Genomic DNA, 17,117 nt, shown 5'->3' on the forward strand with positions numbered 1-17,117 from the left:
AGAAAAGAAAAGAAAAGAAAAAAGAAAAGAAAAGAAAAGAAAAGAAAGAAAAAAAGACCTTCAGAATCCCAAAGCCAGAACCCTGGCTTGGGTCTTGGTATGGACTCAGGGTCAAAGTGACAACAAACGGGGCCACCACCCCTGTCCTCCCTCCCCATCCCTGAAGACCTTACAGAACCATCATAACTAAGTCTGGACTGCCTGCCTCCAAACTCCTTTGTATTCAAGAAAAATACACTTCTATCTCAATTCATATTGGACAGCTTTGTGGGACCGATTTTCCTTTACATCTATCCCCAGTCAGCCTATTTCAATGCACTGGTCCTGGCTCTCTACTCTGGAGTAAGACATCCCGGTTTGTCTCTCTCTACACGTCAAGGGTCTAGAGACACCGTGGGGGCTGGTCTAAGGGAACCTGGGTTTCCACGTAATCTTGGGTTAGTAGTCTAAGTGCTCTAAGCCTTGTTCTTCACCCACAGAATGAAGACACCTTCCTTCTCTCGCTCTTTCCCTAGAAATATTGTTCATAGGAAAGAGCACAGGTTTTTGAGTCAGATACAGATTTAAATCACTTAATGGCTGTGTGATCTTGGGCAGGTACTCCTCTCTGATCACAGTTTTCTCATCTTTAAAATACCTTACTTCACAGGGCACTGTAAGGATCACATGAGACATGGAATGTGAGGCACTGAACACAGAGGCTTACTACAAACAGTAGCTATTATCATCTCCTTTTCCATTCCGTAGTACTGTCAGTAACCACAGCTAATAATTACTAAGCACGCATGTGTCGGCACTGTGCAAGCACCTTTCACTTACTAAGTCATTTAATTCCCACAGCCAGGTAAGTACTAAATCATCCCCATTCTTCAGATGGGGACACTGAGGGATGAGATGTCAACCACCTTGCCAAGGTCACACAGCTAGAGACGCGAGCCCAGTCTGACTCCAGAGCCCCTGTTCTTTAGTGCCAGAATATACCATACTGTTGCCCTTCTGGAGGTGGTGTCATGTCTCCCCCAAGGAATGTCAGCGGTTCCTCAAGGCGTGGCCCGCACTGTATACATCCTGGTGTCCTCCACGACAGCTAGCAGGGAATCTCACCCACCATGAGCCCTTCAAGCCCCTGTGATAACAGGTTAGCAGACAAGTCATAAGAGAATCAATTTCCAAAACACCTATATTGTCAGATGACCTTGTAGTAGACCATGTGTCTACCGAACCAAGGTATGCCCAGAGACACAAAGGGTCTCTGCCACAGGAATGGAAGATCCCTCCACCCAGCGTATAGCTCTTGGACTAAGAATGACATCCCTAAAGCCTTGAAAAACTCTGAAAACAATTCTGACCAATGTTTACATGCTTCTAGAGTCTGAACTGTCCAAGTTTAAGGCCTCTATCATCCATTCAAATTAAAATACCTGCCAGACAGGATGAAATGTGACACAGAGTTTGTTGATCTAAAGAAGAGCTACCATTGCCCTCAGCAGTGATGGGCAATAGAACTCTTTATGTTGTCATCATCAGGGGCATTTCTGAGTATGTCACTGTAAATAAAGTGCAAGGGAAGGCAGTTGATAGGACACAAACCTCATTAACACAGAGTCCATTAATTTGGAATGTGATCATTTGTAGTTCTAAATTTTAAATTATCTATAAAGAGGGGCACCTGGGTGGCTGAGTCGGTTAAGCGTCTGCCTTCAGCTCAGGTCATGATCCCAGGACCCTCGGATGGAGCCCCACATCAGGCTCCTGGCTCAGCAGGGAGCCTGCTTCTCCCTCTCCCTCTGCCTCTCCCCCCAGCTTGTGCTCACTCTCTCTCTCTCTCTCTCTCTCAAATCAATAAATCTTAAAAAAAAAAAATCGGGGAGATCAGTTAGTGCTAACATGTTAACAAGAACAACTGCTGAATGAAAAAAGCAAGAGGCGGAACACTCTTTAAGGATCCCATTTGTACTAAAAAAAATAATAATAACAAAATGATGATGAAGAAGATACATAAGTGAATGTGTAGTGGAATTCTTGGGAAGGACAGTCAAGAAAATCTGATGGTCTGAGATGAAAAAGACACTCATTTTTCATTGTACTATTGTAACATGGAATTCTTTACCATTTTCATGTGATTTTTCATAATATTAAAGTTTACTAAAAGAGGTTAGCATGAGTTATTATTTCTTGGCCCATGCTGAGCACGGCGTCTGATGCATAATTGGAATTCCAGTATTTACTACATGAATGTAAATAAATGATGCTGCTAATTACCATTTAACACATGTATCTTTTCTATTCACTGCATCAGGTCCCACTCTAATAATAAAAGTGAAAACAGTCTGGAGTGAGTTCAAGTCCCTGTATGTGTTTAAAGAAACACAACTACACTAAATCTGAAAAATATTCTATAACTCACACTTTTCCTTTACCTGGGATCCCAGCCCTCTTTTCTCTCAAGCTCTGCTCTATACACACACACAGAGTCAAGAAAACAGTTCACTGACAAAGAAAAAAAGAAAAAAAAGGAAAAGGAGAAAGGCAAAAGAACTGGAATTAAGAAATGCTTTGCTCAGTAATTTTTATAACCAGATGCTGATGTAAGAAAGGCAAATCTATAAACACACATTACTACTTAATCGGCCCTACTAATTAATTCTTGATGTATATCTTGAAAAGAGTTGGAACAGGGTTATTTGAAAAAAATCTGCATTATTCCCAACAGCACAAAGCTTGCGAGCGGCGGGAGTAACCTGGAAGCACCGTGAAGGCGGGTGCCAAGGTTCCAAGGGACACCCGCTGCTACCGCCCTGCATGAGTGCCAGCCAGGGCCGAGCTGGAACCCACGGGGCTCCTAAAGGGGGGGCAAATTTCGTATTTGCTGTGACTGTGCAGTACATTGTTTTAGTTGTTTTGTTGGACTTCTTCCCCAATAGCAGCAACTAGGGGAAAACAAACAAACAAACAAGACATCTGGTAACTTCTTTAGGGAAAATCTTAACAGAGTTGTGGGTGTAACTCTACTCAATCTGTTTCGTAAATAAACCCCAGGCAATGGCATCAATTAAAAATCTTTTAAAAGATGGTTTTAACAAGAGCGGCATCCTGAAGACTGAAGTTCTGATATCCTCATAATTGTAGGATACAATTATTGGAACTCTGTTTTGTAAGGGCACTGCGCACAGCACCTGGCAGGCGAGTGACAGTTTAATTCTCACGACTCTACGAGGTGTCATGACTATCCCCATTTTGCAGATGGAGAAACTGAGGCTCACTGACATGAACTAATCTGCCCAGCCTCACACAGCTAGTGAGCACAAGAACTGGAAATTCAGAGCCAGTTTTGAGGAAGCCCAGGGCATTCTGGAGCATACTGCTGTGCCTGAGAGAACAGTCAGAATTAGAGGGACAAGGAAGGAGCTCTCTCCATGCGCTGGAACTGACCTCCTATCGTTGAGAGAGCGAAAGGCAAGCTGAGGGCAGAAGACAAGCTGACACCTCACAAGCCACCGCCCACTTGAAGTGGAATATATATATATAACATTCCTCAGGCACCAGTAACTGCCTAAGAACAGAGGCAGGGGAAAAACAAATGGTCAACTGATAAGGATCGCAGTCACGTAGGACAAGAAACTCTACTCTAGTTTCTATCTGACTTATTGATTTACAAGAAACATAATCTTAATAATTAGTCAGACCTCCAGGAACCCATAGACTCAATTTCCTGGAGCCCTAACTTCACCTTCACCTCCATAGTCTAGAAAACCCTACATAATCAGTGACTCCTCACAGTCACAACGCAGGTCCTTCTGCCCATGGGTCCTGGCCCCCTGCCATCATAAAAACACCTTCTCGTACCGTCAAACGTCTCAAGACTTCTTTCTTGACTGTTGGGCTCACAGATCCCGTATGACTAGGGCTCTGGCCCCTTCACAGAGCACGCCGGGTGGCGCAGACAGAACCGGAAGCCTGGCACTGGGAAGCCTGGGGTTGTCCTGGTTCTACCACGGGCAAAGCCGCTTACACTACTCGGCCTGTCCAAGCCGTGTTCTCCTCAGCCATCAGGTGAGGCAGCTGGACCAGAATATACCTCAGCTCTACAACTGCACGTCAAGTACGTCGACAAGTACAGAGAAATGATTTTGCTGGGATGGCAGAGCAGAAGACAGTTCAACTGTGCGGAGCGTACGACTGAGCAGCACATCACGTCAGCTTTGCAGAGAAAAGCCCCGACAGACGGCATTCATCAGCAGTCAGCTTCCCACGCAACCGCAACAATGACCTCCAGCGGCCACTGCTAAACCCAGCGGTCGGCTGGTGGTCATCTAAGCCGACTGGTCAGCATCTGATAGAGCACACTACTCTCCGAAACCTTTTCTTCACTGGCTTCTCAGAAACCACTCTCTCCTCAAATCCCCGCCGCATCACTGGCTGCTCCTTCCAAGTCTCCTCTGCTACTTGATCCTCACAGCCCCAGCCAGCGCAGTGCCCCCGAGTGAGTCCCAGACCTCTCGGTCCCTGTTAATTCCCTTCACGCTCTCAGCTGATTTCACAGATTTAAATGCAATCCACATGCTGAGGACTCCCAAGTGTGTATCTCCATCCCGGAACTCCAGGCTTTTGTATTCAGCTGCCTACTCAGCATCGCTGCTAGGATGACTAACAGGTGTCTCGTGTCCCCAGAGGAGCTCCTACATTCCCTGAGTAAAGGACCGTTGCGGTGAATGGACACTCTGCACTCTGCCCTTTTGGGCGCTCAGACTAGGGGATCTTTGACTCCCACCTCATCAAAGGTTAAATCCAAAGTCTTTACAATAGTTTACCAGTCAGGCGCCTGAGTGGCTCAGTCAGTTAAGTGTCTGCCTTCAGCTCAGGTCATGATTCCAAGGTCCTGGGATCGAGTCCTGCATTGGGCTCCCTGCTCAGCGGGGACTCTGTTCTGCCCCTCCCCCTGTTTGTGTGTGTGCTCTCTCCCAAATAAATATTTAAGCATCCTAGTATTTTTTAAAGATGTTTTATTTATTTATTTGACAGAGACCTGAGCCAAAGGCAGATGCTTAATGACTGAGCCATCCAGGCGCCCCTCTCCCAAATAAATATTTTAAAAAATAGTTTACCAGTCCCTCCTGGACTTATCCCTGCTCACTCCCCAGTTATCTCTCTGATCTCTTCTCCAGTTACTCTTCCCCACCCCCATGTACCTCCAGCCACTCTAGCCATCCTAGCTTATGCTCTCACCATTCTTGTTATTTAGGCTATCATCAACCCCCCGCCCCGCCAGAGTCCCACAGTCTCACTCCCTCAGGAATTTGTTCAAATATCTTCTTTCCAGTGAGGCCTTTCTCTGATCAGATCATGCTATTTTTTTTTTTATTATTTATTTGACAGAGAGAGGGAACACAAGCAGGGGGAGGGGCAGAGGGAGAGGCAGGCTTCCTGCTGAGCAGGGAGCCCAATGCGGGGCTCAATCCCAGGACCCTGGATCATGACCTGAGCCAAAGGCAGGCACTTAACTGACTGAGCCACCCAGGTGCCCCAGATCATTCTATTTTAAATTGCAACCTGCCCCTCAGGGCACTCTCCTTCCCTCTCCCTGCTCTTTTTCTTCATAAAAGTCTACCATGTGATAAATACTATATTCCTGTATTTCATTACTCCTTATATTTCCCAACTAGAATGTAAGCTCCAGGGAGGGAGAAGGGTTTGTCTGTCGTACTCACTGAAGTATTTCCAACACCTAGAACAGTACCTACAACACAGTAGGCATTCTTTGTGGAAAAAAATGCTTCATCCTATAATCATCCATGCACAGCTTGTGAAGGGTAACAGGATATGCCACCCCAAAATTGTGACTTTAGAATAAGGATTATTTTTGAGCTGAAGACAACTGAGAAGCACATACAGGGGGAAAAAAAAAACTTCCCCGCTTTCCCCCTATTTGCCTAAAAGCAGGGCCTAAATTTGTAAAGGTGTCCCTCCATCCTTTCTCTACCAGGAAGAACAGAAGTTAATCACCAGAGACACTAGACCCTTACCCACCCAGAGAAGACACCAAGGGAATCTATGTAACAATTCTTGCTAAAACTAGGGCGCCTGGGTGTCAGTCAGTTAAGCATCTCCCTTCAGCTTAGATCATGATCCCAGGGGCCTGGGATGGAGCCCTGCATCCCCTGCATCTGGCCTCCTTGCTCAGCAGGGAGCCTGCCTCCCTCTCTCTCTCCCTCTGCCTGATGCTCCCCTTGGTTGTGCTCTCTCGCACTGTCAAATAAATAAATAAAATCTTTTAAAAAAACACAATTCTTGCTAAAACTAACCCTTATCTATCATTACTTCCCCCATATATCTGCCTTCCCACAGTTTGCCACCCCTAGAACCTCAAGGACCTTTTCTTTTGTCTTGCCGCTTCCCTAAAAATGTACTGATCTTTGGTTAAGATGGTACCCCAAGTTCTCAGCACCTCTTTCAAAAGGTTACTTATCTGGAGGGCTCCCATATGTATGCATAATGCACAGGTTAACAAACTTTTGTTTTTCTCTTGTTAATCTGTCTTTTGTCAGTCTGATACATAGGCCCCCAGCTAGTGATCCTACAAGGAGAGCAGGAAAGTTTCCCACGCCCGCTACACTAGGCACACACCAGAGAGTACACTGTGAGAGGGAGGAAAATGAAGAAATGCCTTTTGCAGACAGATGCTAGCTTTTTTTCCCTCTCATCTAAAAACAGTAGTCACTTTGAGATTCAAGGAGAACTGTATATTGCGGGGTCCCAATCAGAGTTCAGGGTCCCAAATAATAAAAAAGAAATATACTACCTTTAAAATAAAGATTTTTTATTTTATTTTTTTTAAATGACGCTTTAAAAGTATCTGAAGTAGGATCAGTGTGTTGTTATCATATGTAGATTGACTTTTAACATATGTATGACATCATACACTCAAATAATTCTTTTAAGTAGGTTCCACCTAACGCAGGGCTTCAACTCAGGACCCTGAAATTAAGACCTGAGCTGAGATCAAGAGTCAGACGCTTAACCCACTGAGCCACCCAGGCACCCCCACACTCACACATTTTTTTAAGTAAATTTGGGGAACTAGGACTCCTATAGTAATCTTGAAACTGTCTTTACATGTCAATAGACTATAGTGCTATTTATTTGTACCAGGTTACACTAATTTTTCTTTTCTTTCTTTTTTTTCTTGTTTTTTGTTTTGGTTTTTCAAACTTGAAATCTGTCTTTCACACATAAGGACTCTGTAATGGCAAATTATGGTCACCAAGTAAGTATCAAAGTTCAAACACTACCATGAAAGAGACTTGGTCTAAGTCACAGGTCCACCAACTTACTATCTAGAACTTTGCTGACTTACTTGGCTTTTGGTTTCCTCACCTGTAGAACGGATGAATTAGACATCTAGCAAGATTTCTGTGACAATGAATCAAATACTCCACATCACATACTCAGCGGCAGTGCTTGGCAAAGAGGAAGCACTCAACACATAACAACTATTACTATTATTCTTAACCTTCAGACTTCAGCTCTCAAAGACCTTATAGATCCCAAACTGAAGTCCTATCAGCTTCAGTAAAATATTCTCCTCTTCAGTTTATGCCTAATGAAAATGCATCCAAAAAAAATACATCCATTTTACAGTAAAGATAAACAAATCAAATCACCTTAAATGTCCTAGTAAGATATATTATGTGGGTTTTAAAGACAAAATTCTTGAGGGGCTAAGAACTGGCCGATGGGTAAATGAACCAGTTCTTCCCAAATAACAAAGAAGAAATATGGTATCTTTAAAATAATGCTTTAAAAGTATCTGAATTAGAATCAGTGTGTTATTTTCATATGCAGAAAGGAAGAGGAATGATAAGAAAAAGATATTTGCGGGACACCTGTGTGGCTTAGTCCGTTAAGCATCTGCCCTCAGCTCAGGTCATGATCCCAGGGTCCTGGGATCGAGCCCCGCATCAGGTTCCCTGCTCAGTGGGGAGCCTGCTTCTCCCTCTCCCTCTGCTGCTTTCCCTGCTTGTGCTCTCTCTCTCTGTCAAATAAATAAAATCTTTAAAAAAAGAAAGAAAAAGATATTTGCAAATGATATATCCAATAAGGTGTTAATATCCAAAACATATAAAGAACTTACACAACTCAACACCCCAAAAATGAATAACCCAATTAAAAAATGGGCATAACGACCTGAATAGACATTTTTCCAAAGAAGACATACAGATGGCCAACAGTCACATGAAAAGAAGTTCCACATCACTCATCATCAGGGAAATGCAAAAACAAACAAACAAACAAACAAAAATAAACTCACAAAGACCTATCACCTCACATCTGTCAGAATGGCTCAAATAAAAAACACACAAGAAACAACAAGTGTTGGCAAGAATGTAGAGAAAAAGGAGCCCTCAGTGCATTGTTAGTGGGAATGCAAATTTGTGCAGCCCACTGTGGAAAACTTAGTATGAAGGTTCCTCAAAATGTTAAAAACAAAATTACCATATGATCTAATAATTCCACTACTGGGTATCTACCCAAAGAAGAAGAAAACACTAATTCAAAAAGATATATGCACCCTAGGTTTACTGCAGCATTATTTACAGTAGCCAAGTGTCCATCCATAGATGAATGGATAAAGAGGTGGTATGTATATACAATGGAATATTACTCAGCCACAAAAAAGAATGAGATCTTAGTTATTTGCAACAACATGGATGGATCTAGAGAATTTAATGCTAAGTGAAATAAGTCAGAGAAAGACAAATACCATATGATCTCACTTATATGTGGAATTTAAGAAACAAAACAAAGAAGAAAAGAGACAAACAAAAAAACAGACTCAAATACTGCGAACAAACTGATGGTCTCCAAAGGGGAGGTGGGTAGGGAGAGGGGTGAAATAGATAAAGGGGATTAAGAGAACACTTACCTTGATGAGCACTGAATAATGTACTGAATTGTTAAATCATTATGCTATACACCTGAACCTGATACTATATATTAATTATACTTCAACTGGAAAAAAAAAAGACACTACCTAAAAAGTATGAATCTGAAAGGATTACTTCAGCATTTGGACCAGTGTCAACTTTATTCCCTTTTTAAATAGAGTAACTGTAAAGATAAATCAGGAGAAAGCTATATATTCCACTTACCAATGTACTTTCTTTTTTTTTAGAGAGAGAGAACGTGTGCAAGCAGAAAGGGGGGTAGGTGGAGGGGCTGAGAGAGAGAGAGAATCTTAAGCAGGCTCCACGCCCAGCATGGAGCCCGACCTGGGGCTCAATCTCATGACCCAACCCCAAGATCAAGACCTGAACTGAAACCAAGAGTCAGACGCTTAACCAACTGAGCCACCCAGGCACCCCTGTCTCAAATTTCCGAAGGCTAGAAGTCCAAGGTCACAATGTCAGCAAGGATGGGTCCCTTTGAGGACTGAGAAGGAGAATCTGTTCCATCCTGTTCTCCTAGCTTCTGGTTGTTTGCTGACAGTCTTTTTTATCCATTGGCTTGTGGCTCTCTATCTTGTGGCAATCTTTCTGTCTACTGTCTCTAAATTTCATTTGTTTTTTAGTAATCTCGACACCAAACTTGAGGCTTGAACTCACAACACTGAGATCAAGAGTCATATGATCCTCCCACTGAGCCAGCCAGGTGCCCCTAAATTTCTTTTTAATAAGGGTACCATGACATTGGATTAGAGGCCTACTGTACTCCAGTATGACCTCATCTCAACTAGCTTCTTCTGCCATGGCCCTATACCCAAAGAAAGTCACATTCTGAGGTCCTGAGGGCTAGAACTTCAGCATGATTTTTTTAGGTGACACAATTCAACCCATTAACATCTGGCTTTTTCTCACCCTTCAAGTCTCAGTCCAAGTACCACCTCCACAGAGAGGCCTCTCCTGACCACCCAGTTGAATGACTCTCCCCCAGGCACTAGTCACTCTATGCCTTTGCCCTATTTTATCTTCTTCATATACTTACCACTCCCAGAAACTATCCTACTTGTTCATTTGGTTTTGGTCTGTCTCTCCACACCAGCATGTAAACCGTATGAAATCAGGGACTCTGTCTTGTCCATTGATCTCCGGAGCCTAGAGCCGTGCCTGACACATGGTGGTGGTTCAATCAATACCAGCTGAATAAATGAAAACATGTTTTAAATAAACATCACTTGTCCATTCATAACCGTAATGCCAGAGAGAGCCACAGCTATGAATGAAAATAAAGCAAGGTAAGAGGATAGACTTTGAATAGGGTGGTGGGGAATGGGTGGTGCATCTTAGAAGCAACGATGTAGCAAACCAGAGCGGTTTCAAAGACAGTGAGGTTGACAGTGTGGTTGACAGTGTGACTGGAGCGAGTCCCAGACATGACCAAGATACGAGGAAGTGGAGGGACAGAGAGAGAGGAGACGTGCCATAAAGGAAGCTGAAAGTGAAGGCATCTGCTTTTACTACCCTCTGTCTGGACCTTCATCTTACAAAGCACTTTGATATTCCAGGCTAAATACAGTCTTCCCTTGTTCATGAAGTTTTCACAAGAGTCCTGAACCCCTCCTTCTCTGTCCCCTGGGCATTTTGTTCTTACTTCTACTCTAGCATTTCCAGCATTTCTGTGGAACTGTAAGTTTTCCATTTTCTATGCCTCTTGCCCCCTCCAGTGAGCTTCTTGAGGACAGGGACCCCAAAAATTACTCAGTAGATGCTGAAGGAAGAAAACTTCTGGCTGGTGCTCTTCCTCCCTGAGGCTGCTCCTTCTGCCATACAGACCAAGTTTTTCCCATTTAAAAACAAGGCTTTCAGGAGTGACCTCATGCAAAATGGCACAGCAGGAAGCTCTAGGAATCATCCTTCCACCAGGTGGAAGGAGTGACTGGAACCAACTATTTGAGACCTCCAGAACCTGATGGACACTTAAGACGAGCTGGGCACGCTTGATGAAACAGAGGTTGCTGACCTTCCCTAAGGGAGCAGTGTGGGTGAACCAGCCACCGCCCCCATTCTTCAGCCCCACACATTCGCAGAATGGTGGCTGGTGCCAGGACCTTGTCTTCAAACAACTTGGGGCTGTGCATTTTGGTTGGAGATCCTGTGTCTGTCACTTCTGTTACCACAGGATATAAACTCCCATGTTGCTACCCAGAAAGCCAAAATGTTTAGCCACATGAGATTTATACACTCATTTATTCATTTTCCCAACAAATCCTGAGGAGCTTTTATGTGCCAGGCACTGAGGACACAGGAATAAACAAAACAGACAAAAACCCTAGTTTACATTCCGATAGGGAAAGGGGTGCTTCACTGAAGCACAGGGAGGGCGGAAGCAGGAAGGGGTGTATTGTTCTTGTCTTGAGTCCCTCCAGGCCCCTCTGATTTGGCACTCTATTATTATATCTCATTTTATTCACGCCGAGTCTCCTGACCTAATGGTAAAAACCATGCAAGTTGATTCTTTAGGTCTCTGGTGGCTTCTCATCACCTTAACACCCAGGCCAGAGACCCAGGAGCCAAACATGACTCAAAGTTTCTTGGTCAGGTCCAGAGACAATCACATAATATCTACAACAATAAAGATAATATTTTGTTTCTTTGTTTAATGAGACAATCATATAATATCTACAACAATAAAGATGGTATTTTGTTTGTTTAATTAGAGCAGTGTACCTAGGTTTTCTGTTTGTTTTTTCTTAAAAAAAAAAAAAAAGATCTCCATCTTCCTGGGATGATTTAACTAGATTCCTGCCTGAGGTAGAAACCAAAACCACTGTCCTTTCCTGCTGTGCATCTTGGTTGGACAAGTCATTCAAACTCTCCAAGTGTGTTTCCTGGTCTGGTAAGTGGGGACAGTAATGCACACCTCACAGGGCCGTGGAGAGACTTGATGAGTCAAGGACATGAAAATAAATGCTTAGAGCAACACCTGGCACATATAAAGCACTCAGTATACATTATTGAGAAACAAAAGGGGCGCCTGGTGGCACAGTCGGTTAAGTGTCCTACTCTTGGTTTCGGCTCAGGTTGTGATCTCACGGTTGTGGGACTGAGCCCCTGAGTCAGGCTCCGTGCTCAGCGCGGAGTCTGCTTGTGATTCTCTCTCCTTCTGCCCTTCCCGCCCATGCTCTCTCTGATATAAATTAATCTTTAAAAAAGAAAAAAGAAAAACAAAAGCTTCCCAACACTCCTTTCAGCCAATCATTTATCGAAAGAGCATGATTACCTGTGAAATCATACAACCCAACAGACAAATATTTCATTATCACAGCACAACAAGCAGTAAAGCAGATTTGGAGGGCAGGGAAACATGTTCCAGGTTATAGTAAGGGTCTGGGTTGGCTGCTAGATTTGGCTTCTCCAAGAGCCCAGAGCCCTGCCTACCAACTTGAAATGCATCTTCGTGTAGAATTTCCCGGGGAAACTCTGCCTCCTCCCCCTCTCTCCCTCCCTCCCCACCCTCCTTTCCCTTTAAAGCTGATTCAGCCAAGGGAAGCAAGGGCTTTATGGCCAGGGCCTCATTTTTCATCATATGAGCATTCCCCCCACACCTCGGCTTTCTTCTCTTCATTTGCATTAGGAACAGTTTGGTATTCCTTTCACAGCATGTGGTTCTCTGTCCTTGATAATCCCTCTCCCCAGCATCTAGAAGCCTGAGTTCAAGAGTAGCATGATGCTACACCCCGAAGCTGACTGCTTTGGGTGAAGTCAAGCAAAGCCTGCAGAACAACTCAAAAGTGATTTTATGGACCCATTAAGGTATGAGAAATAAGTCAGACAGAGAAAGACCAAGTGTATTCTCATTTACATGTGGAATTTTGAAAAGTCAGAGCCATAGGAAAAGAGAGGAGAATGGTGGTAGCCAGAGGCTGGGGAACTGGGGAGAGGTTGGTCAAAGGGTACAAACTTCCAGCTATAACATGAATAAATTCTGGGGATCTAAGGTACAACACGGTGACGATATCTAACAGTACTGTATTATATACTTAAAAGTTGTTGAGAGAGGATCTTAAATGTTAACACCACATACACAGAAAAGTAATTGTGTGAGGGATGGAGGTGTTAACTAACCTTATTTTGGTAATCATTTTGCAATACATACACATATCAAATCATCACACTGTACACCTTACATTTACACATGTTATATGTCAATAAGATCTCACTAAAGCTAGGAAAAAAATCATCTAAGACCCATGGCTTCTCCCCAGCTTCTTGTCCCACTGCAGCCTACAAACATTTTCTGACTTTTTAAAATAAAATGCAAGAAACCACTTTCTGTGTCACAGCCTAAGAAATGACAACTGTTTGAAGGATTACACCTCCTCCCCACTTGATGACATCTCTATGAGGACAAGGATGGGGTCTCAGTCATCTTTGCATTCCTAGCATCAAATACAGAAACTGGACCAAGAATAGGCTGTTGAAAAAATGTTAATTCCATTTTTTTTGGCACCTACTGACGTCTAAAAATTCCAAATTAGAAGTTTTAAAATATATGATAGATATCTTAAGAATAAATTAATTGCAAAATCAATTATGTGCTACATACTGCATACAAATATGTGCTAATTGTGAAAATTAGCACGGTCTCAAAATTAAAGAAAATGTACTATAAAATATGTCTTGTTATTCACTGGTATGAACACAGACCCAATAATTAATTCTAGCCTTCACCATTATAGAGTGCCTACAGTATTTTCCCATTTTAAAGTGGGAAAAACAATAGCTACCTCACCGCATTTTTGTGAAGATTAAATGAGCTAACATATTTAATATTTAGAACAGGGCCTGGCAGATGGTGACCACTTAAGAAATGTCAGCTATTACTTTTGCTGCCCTTGTTCTCAGGCACGACCCTGTCTAACACTATTAGACCATGTGAAATAGAAGCTCATTTAGTGAATCCGCCCACAGAAGTATTAACAGAAGCAAGACACACATATAATCCATGGCCCTGACAGGAAAATCTGTCCTCAGAGCTTCAGATGTCTTCTAAAAGCCCTTAGCAGATTCTCATCATACAAGAATTGCCCATAAATTGCTTACTTCTTAGAATGTGACTGTACCTTGAAGCAGGAATATATACTTAGTAGACCCTAAATGTATGCCAGAAAGAACTGCGTTAGCAGCTTCACGGAAAGGTTCCTTAACAACAACAACAAAAAAGCAGACAGCAATTTTTACCTTCTCTTCAGGCCAGATGATGTTCCTGATTCCGTAGGATTTGGGGCACCTTTATCTGATAAGGGCCTGTGAGTTTATGAAGGCTTCAGATGACCAACATCTGGGTTAAAAATAATCACTGAGAAACAACTGAGAAACGAAAAGCAGAAGTATGCACAAGATTGCTCCACTTACACTCTCCCACAGCGGCTGTTTTCCTGTTTCTCAGACACCATCCTTCAGTCTAGCAATTTCTAACAGGGGTTCTGCAGACCACTGGTCCCCATACAAGGGTTCCAGGGTCAGGTAAGTTTCCCTTCCTGGAAAGCTACCGTGCCCACCAACATAGGGTCCTGAGTTTCTTCCAGGAAGAAACCCATTTAGCTGCGCTTCACTTATTGTTTGAAAACTTAACCACACACTCCCTTTCCCAAGGCACATTACTAGAATCCAGGTTTTGGAAAGGCTGACAGTCTAAAATTAATCACTTCTTCAGTCTTACACAATTCACAGCGCCCACCATAGCACACACCCTCCCCAATGTCTAACATCCAGCCGCCCCATCCCTCCCACCCCCCACCACTCCAGCAACTGTTTTTTTTTTTTAACATATAATGTATTATTTGTTTCATTATATGTTAAAAAAAAAAAGAGGATAGGAGGAAGGGAAAAATGAAGCGGGGGGGAATCGGAGGGGGAGACGAACCATGAGAGACTATGGACTCTGAAAAACAAACTGAGGGTTCTAGAGGGGAGGGGGGTGGGGGGATGGGTTAGCCTGGTGATGGGTATTAAAGAGGGCACGTACTGCATGGAGCACTGGGTGTTACGCACAAACAATGAATCATGGAGCACTACATCGAAAACTAATGACGTAATGTATGGTGATTAACATAATAAAATAAAATTTAAAAAAATTAATCACTTCTTTCCATTGAGGATGACTGTAGTTTCATTCATCTGATCTGCAGGAGTCAGAGTGAATGAACACTTACTTAAGTCAACACTTAAAAGCAGATGGAAAAGAATGTGAACCCTATGTACACCCACAGCCCCTCATTCAATGCACGATTTCACGTCCTGGATCAAGTCAAAAAGAAACTATCCTCAGGATCCATCTGGGAAGGCACACATAAATTTTAGGAATGGTTTATGGGAAGCATGATTTCAGAAGATTTGTAGGACAAGAGAAAGGAAGATGTAAGAGCAAATCTGTCAACAAAAGGAGTTTAATTCCCTGGTGATGGGTATTAAAGAGGGCATGTTCTGCATGGAGCACTGGGTGTTATACGCAAACCATGAATCATGGAACACTCCACCAAAAACTAATGATGTAATGTATGGTGATTAACATAACATAATAAAATTTAAAAAAACATAAAAAAAAAAGGAATTTAATTCTCCTACTGTTTTTTAAAGATTTTTATTTATTTATTTGAGAGAGAGCAAGAGAGAGTGTGTGAGCTTGAGTGGTGAGGAGGGGTAGAGGGGGAGGGGGAGAGAGAATCTCAAGCAGACTCCCCACTGAGCATGGAGCCTGACTTGGGGCTTGGTCTCACGACTCTGAGATCAAGACCTCAGCCAAAATCAAGAGTCAGACACTGAACTGACTGAGCCACTGTTTTTTAAGTCAAGGAGAAGAATGCAGGTACACTGCAATCTAATTAGAATATGTCCAAAGTCACTAGGAAGAAATCTACTGATGTCAGTTTAATGGGGTCACAAATAGAGAGGAACGTTCAGGGGTTCCTTGTTAAACTATCTGTAAAAAATAAATAAATAAATAAATAATCTGTAAAGACTCCAATCTTTAAACATTATCTTAATTCTGTAACTGGAAAAAAATTCCAGAAATCTAAATATCCGTTTGTAATACAGTTTTTTTCCTAGCACCTGACACATCCTAGAAAATTAGGGATATGGGGAAGCAGCTTTCCTTCCCTCGGGGCACAGTGGTATGCACCCAACCGTAACAGCCCAGAAGGGCCCCCCTGCTGCCTTCCTAATGACCACACGTAATGTGAAGGCACAGCATCAGCAGAGAGGAAGCTGAAATCTCTGAAGTAACAACAAGAACGCAGAATAAAACCATCCTGGGTTATGTAATTCCCTGTTCCCCAGGATTCTAAACCACTCAGGATCTTGAGCTTGACATCCCCTAAGTGGAGCAGGAAAGGTGCTGGGAAGGGGCTGCTTAGCTGAGGTTACAGAAAATCTGTATTTCACAGGCTCTGCCGTTGGAACAGGAAGTCACATAAAATTGTGCAAACATTTTGCCCTAGCACTGTCCAACTGAACTTCCAGCGACAATCACAATGTTCTGAACAAACAGTGCTCAGTGTGGTGGCCACTATCCACGTGTGGCTATGTAGCACTTGAAACATAACTAGTACCACTGAGGAACTAAATTTTATTTTAATTCATTTTAATTTAAAATAACCACATGTGGCCTGTGGCTACCGTATTAGACAGTACATCCAGCTTATACACTTAATGTCCCATTGACGTGAATTCCACAAAAACGGAGATGGTCCGGGGACCAAGGAAAGTTCTCTGGAGGTTCTGGGAAATGGACTATTTGACTTATTGAAGGAAGCAAGGAAGAATCAAGTCTAATATCTCATGAATCTCTATGTATACTCCTGAGATGGCTGAAAGACAAGCATCACTCCCATCTTACTAAATGGAGAAACAGATATAAATTCAATTAACTGATATAAGCAGTCAATGCCATTTGTGGAATCTCTCCACGTATGTAGTGTTTTATATGCAATCTTTACAACAATCCTCCAAGGTAAACATCACTGTCTCTCTTTTACGGTATGGAAACTGAGGTTCAAGAAGGGCGAATGCTTAGGAAAAGCCACATAATAAGCGAAGCCAAGGTTTGAACTCTGACTTATTTTTAAAGCCCAAACAAAATACAGCTTAGGTCTTTAGCAAAGATCAATTTTCCTTTCT

The 17,117-nt window shown here is 42.8% G+C and overlaps 1 protein-coding gene across 5 annotated transcripts in view; it reads right to left on the reverse strand.

The window, feature by feature from the left end:
• Nucleotides 1-17,117, reverse strand: part of TMCC3 (transmembrane and coiled-coil domain family 3) — a 274,477-nt gene that overhangs the window by 220,788 nt on the left and 36,572 nt on the right. For 2 of the 5 annotated variants that reach the window (XM_032416753.1, XM_032416750.1), the window contains exons 1-2: nt 14,178-14,530; nt 9,982-10,135 (exon numbers count right to left, since the gene is read on the reverse strand). The exons of 1 other annotated variant lie outside the window; for it this stretch is intronic. The gene's annotated coding sequence lies outside the window, so the exon portion shown is untranslated. Of the gene's footprint in view, nt 1-9,981; nt 10,136-14,177; nt 14,531-17,117 lie in introns of those variants that run through there. 2 more of the 5 variants (XM_032416754.1, XM_032416751.1) reach the window with 1 other exon arrangement.

Source organism: Phoca vitulina, unplaced genomic scaffold, assembly GCF_004348235.1.
Source record: "Phoca vitulina isolate PV1807 unplaced genomic scaffold, GSC_HSeal_1.0 scaffold19, whole genome shotgun sequence".
NCBI classification, from domain to species: domain Eukaryota; kingdom Metazoa; phylum Chordata; class Mammalia; order Carnivora; family Phocidae; genus Phoca; species Phoca vitulina.